This window comes from Centruroides sculpturatus, unplaced genomic scaffold, assembly GCF_000671375.1.
Source record: "Centruroides sculpturatus isolate CEXI.00-Female unplaced genomic scaffold, Cexi_2.0 scaffold276, whole genome shotgun sequence".
Taxonomy (NCBI): domain Eukaryota; kingdom Metazoa; phylum Arthropoda; class Arachnida; order Scorpiones; family Buthidae; genus Centruroides; species Centruroides sculpturatus.
The window spans coordinates 503958-508518 of NW_019384509.1; the positions used below are offsets into that span (position 1 = coordinate 503958).

At 31.8% G+C, this 4561-nt stretch overlaps 1 protein-coding gene and 1 pseudogene across 1 annotated transcript in view; one reads left to right on the plus strand and one right to left on the minus strand.

Moving 5' to 3' along the window:
• Window positions 1-929: 929 nt before the first annotated feature.
• On the minus strand, window positions 930-1534 carry LOC111622317 (annotated as a pseudogene).
• Window positions 1535-3274: 1740 nt separating this feature from the next.
• LOC111622331 (phosphorylase b kinase gamma catalytic chain, liver/testis isoform-like) overlaps window positions 3275-4561 on the plus strand; it is a 33958-nt gene continuing 32671 nt past the window's right edge. Inside the window, exon 1 of the mRNA XM_023364692.1 lies at window positions 3275-3453. The gene's annotated coding sequence lies outside the window, so the exon portion shown is untranslated. The remainder of the gene's footprint in view (window positions 3454-4561) is intronic.

The window sequence follows — 4561 nt, forward strand, 5'->3', positions numbered from 1 at the left end:
TCGCTTTTATTTATTTATTTTTATTCTTTCTTCTCTATGAACAGTAAGAGAATCTTTATTTTTAATCATGCCCATCATGAATATGGCCATATTCACAATGGAAACGTCAGAGTTTTCTTACAAAAAGTTAGGTGAAATATGTAAGTCAAATAAGTATAATTGGTTCCACAAATAATAAAAAATGTTCAATAATTGATAATTCAAAAAAATCAATTTAATTATTTCCCGGAGTAACTATAACTTATCTAATGCAGGGTATCCATCAAATTTTACCACAATACCGTCGCATTTAAAATATTCCAATTTCTGGTTTTGAGCTTATATACCATACATACATTACATATTTTTATAATTATTCTCGCTCTAAGGACACTAAGCGTGCTTTTATTTTTGTCCACTATAAATTTAGCCAGACCCTTAGGATGGTCCATTATATTGGGTTGGGGGAAAAGAAATCCATTATTTTTACGTTTATTTCAAGACTTTATTCAACATGGTTTGGATTGTCCGACTTGGGTCAAATATGCACCGTTTTGTTTTATAATTTGTTACCATTTTAAAGGTAATTTCATAATGCCTCTCTCATAGAAGCCCTGGTGCCTATTGGTGAAAAACTCGACTAAGCGATTTTCACAATCTTCTCTTGATGCCAATTTCTTATAACGAAGGAAGCTTTGCAATGATAAAAAAGATGGTAATTGCTTGGTGCCAGGTCTGGACTATAAGGTGGATGCATCAAAACTTTTCATCCAAGCTCCCTGAGTTTCTAGCGAGTCACTACAGATGTGTTTGGCCTGGCGTTGTCCTGATGAAACACAAAACCTCTCCTGTTGAGCAATTTTGGCCGCTTCTGGTCAATCGCTAGCTTCAAACGGTCCAATTGTTGACAGTAGAGGTACAAATTTAGTGTTTGGCCATATTGAAGCAGCTCATAGTAGATGATTCCTTTCCAGTCCCACCAAATGCACAGCAAAACCTTCCTGGCCGTTAGTCCTGGTTTGGCCAGTTTGAGCCACTTCACTGCACTTTGACCACAATTGTTTTTGCACAAGATTGTTGTATGTAATTTATTTCTCATCCCCAGTCACCATCCGTTAAAGAAATGGGTCGATTTCATTCCGTTTGGCCAAGACTTTGCAGATGGAAATTTGATCCATCATGTTTTTTTGCGTCAATTCGTGTGGCATGCAAACACGAGCTTCTTTTTGAATCCAGCTTTATGCAGATGGTTTAAAACTGTTTTGTGGTCAATCTTTAGCTCCTGGGCGATGCTATGACTGCTAACATGCCGATCTACTTCAATCATTTCCATGATTTTATCAACATTTTCGACAATGGGCCTACCTGTATGAGGCGCATCTTTAACATCAAAATTACCAGAATGGAATCGACGAAACCAAAATTGTGCATAATTGGCTGTGACAGTATTGGAACCATAAACACCATTCACAATTTCAGCCGCTTGGCTTGCAATTTCGCCTTTATCAAAGCAAAATTGTAAAACCTACCGAATTTTCTCTTTGTTAACTTCCATCTTTTACACCCTATAACTCACAACTGAATCGACCAATCAAAAAACTGTAAAAGAATTTTTTTTAGTACAGAATGTAACTTTTCCAAGGAGCACAAGTCTGAACTTGTTTCATCAAGACTTTATGAGATATATATTACTACAGCCATCTAGCAACAAAATAATGGATTTCTTTTTCTCCAGCCTAATATCTATACAGAATAGTAATAAAAATTTCTAAAGATTCATCCCGTAATCGAACCTAACTTCATCCGAGCAGCATCGACGTACCTTAGCCGCTTTGTTATACGTTATTCCAATTCGAAGAGTACAGTATACATATAGTATCAAGTACATTGTTACTTCAAGAGCAATAAGCGCAAAAATATTAATTCTTTTAAAATTATGGAAGTATCGTTTATATCTTAAATTCTAGGTCAAACTCTCTGTAAGCACTGTTTGCTTCGTATAAGAAAGAAATGAGGAATAGTATTTTCCACTACTTTTGATTCATTTTTTCAAATTATTCCTTTTATTAAAATTAAAAGTCTATCGCTTTACAATCCGTGAAATTTAAACACAAAATCTCAAAATTAAATATTATTTTCGCAATTGTAGAAATAATAAATCGTTAATATTCGACATCCCAAAAATTCATTAATTTACAGATATTATTTATAAATATCGACAAATGTAGAAATAATAAATCGTTTTCTTACGTTTTTAACAGATTCTGAAATGATTTCTGCTCCAACGAAACTTTTATCTTCCTCATTTTTCGCTTTTTGGATATGAATATCCTTTGTGAAATTCTCAGTTCTATTCTTTGTTGGATCTTTGTTTTCTTCCTCACTTTCTTCTGCAAAAAAGACAATCTTACTGTTTAAAACTTCTCTCTTAAAATTTCTATTGAAGCTATAAACTGCTGCATCAAACACGAGAAAGTATAATTAAGATTGGGCCTGACAATGTATTAAAACTTGTCAAAACTACTTAAATACATAAATCTGCTTTATAGCTAGCAACATATTATTATTTTTAGAGTAAACTATTCCAAAAATTTGAGAATTCTTCGAATATTAAAATAATGTTTGGTTATACAAATGAAGAAAAGCATCAAAGAGATAAATATAACGTATCTTACCGTTACATTTTATCACTGGAATTGTTTCTTCGCCATTGCCAGGTGTTATCATTTCATCTGTGTCTGATGAATCGCATGTTCCATTATTAACATCAATTGTTGATTCAAATACATCACCAATGCAGTTTTCATTGCCGATATCATTTAGTGACGATACGTCAATCTCAGTATTGACCTCATCAGATTTTTTATTGGAACGAAAACCATTATCATCTTTATTTAATGTACTACTTGTTTCTAACTCATCGCATTCGGATAGTTCGGATAATTCTCCTTCGATATAATAAAATTCCTCTTCCTCGTATATTACTTCTCTAACTAATGAAGTTTCTTCTAAATATCTGAAGGCATATTTTAGTGGTCTTACGTAGAATTCGTCCTTTATCCACGCAGGAGGCATATTCAGGAGATCGGATTTCGTTGGAAACTAAAATTTAATTTTGAAATATTTATTAAGATTTAGTAAATTCCCACATTCAATTAAAACTGTATTCGATAGTTTTTAGTAAATTTATTTAATAGCCTTTAAGAATATTTTCTAGTACATTTGGCCAATTTAGATCNAGAAATCGAAAGAAATGAAATAATTTTCGTAATTATTAAATTATAAAATACGAAATTATCGTCTGCCGGAGTAAACTGTCTTGACGATTTTGTCCACTTGAGTTTGAATTTTGTGTATGGGATTGACGAGGAAGTACAATACACGAAGGTCGAACAAGGAATAATATTCCGCTAAAAAATAACTAAATTTAGACTTGCTGCATTACAAAGTGGATTAATTGCCATCATTTTAAAGGTTAGATTCAAGGACAATTATCCCTTAAACAATAGAAAAAAAAATCTTTAATCCATTATAATTTTATGAATCATATCGATGCATAAGTGATATTAATCTATCTGGTATCGTTTTTAAGATTCTTTTATAAATTTATGTACTTATTTACGTTTGTTACTATTTAGAAATTTATATAACGAAGATAAGATTAATAACTTTGGTACATTTGTTAATTTACATTAAGGTTAAACTGTCATACTTTAGTTTAGGAATTTGTCATTACAGCTTTTAAAAATGCACAAATCTGATATATTAATTTACTCTTATTGTCATTAATATATAATTATGTGAATTATTTAATTCTTTCATTAGGTTTATAACTGATTCGATTAATTGATTTAGTAATAACTGTTTATGGAACAGGTCGTGTTTGATTGACGGTAATGCAATGAGTAATGATTGTTTACTGAATATTTTGAGAATTAATATCAAAGTATTTGGTTATCTGGTTCTATATAAGGGAATTTTATTTATAAGTTTAAAGAAAAATTTGGAATATACTGTATATATACAGTGGTACCTCGGTATATGTCTGCTTTAGAATACGTCCAATTCGGAATACGTCCTGTATGGACGAAACAAATTTTGCTCGGTATACGACTTTTGTTCGGTATCCGATTTAATTCAGTTACATGTGCCATCTATGAACAAGTAGCACTGTCGGTGTACTAGACCAGACTAGACGTTTGCGGTGCCACAGTTTATAACTTTGTTAAATTTTTTCTGATTTTAAATTTTAAGTAAAATTTTATTATTTTTATTAATCATGAATTGCGAAAAGGCAAGTGAAAAGCAACAGAAAACTAAAAAAATGACTAGAATCACAATGGAACTGAAAAAAGAGATTGTTGAGGAATATGAAGGTGGCATGCATGTTTTAGATTTAACTGTTGCGTACCATATTCCGAGAACGACGATATCGACAATCGTGAAAAATAAAGACATTATTAAATCTGCTAACATTGCGAAAGGGGTTAAATCAATTTCTAAACAGAGATCGAAGACATTAGATCATGTCGAGAAATTGCTTTTGCTTTGGATAACTGAAAAACAGTGTGCCTGCGACAGC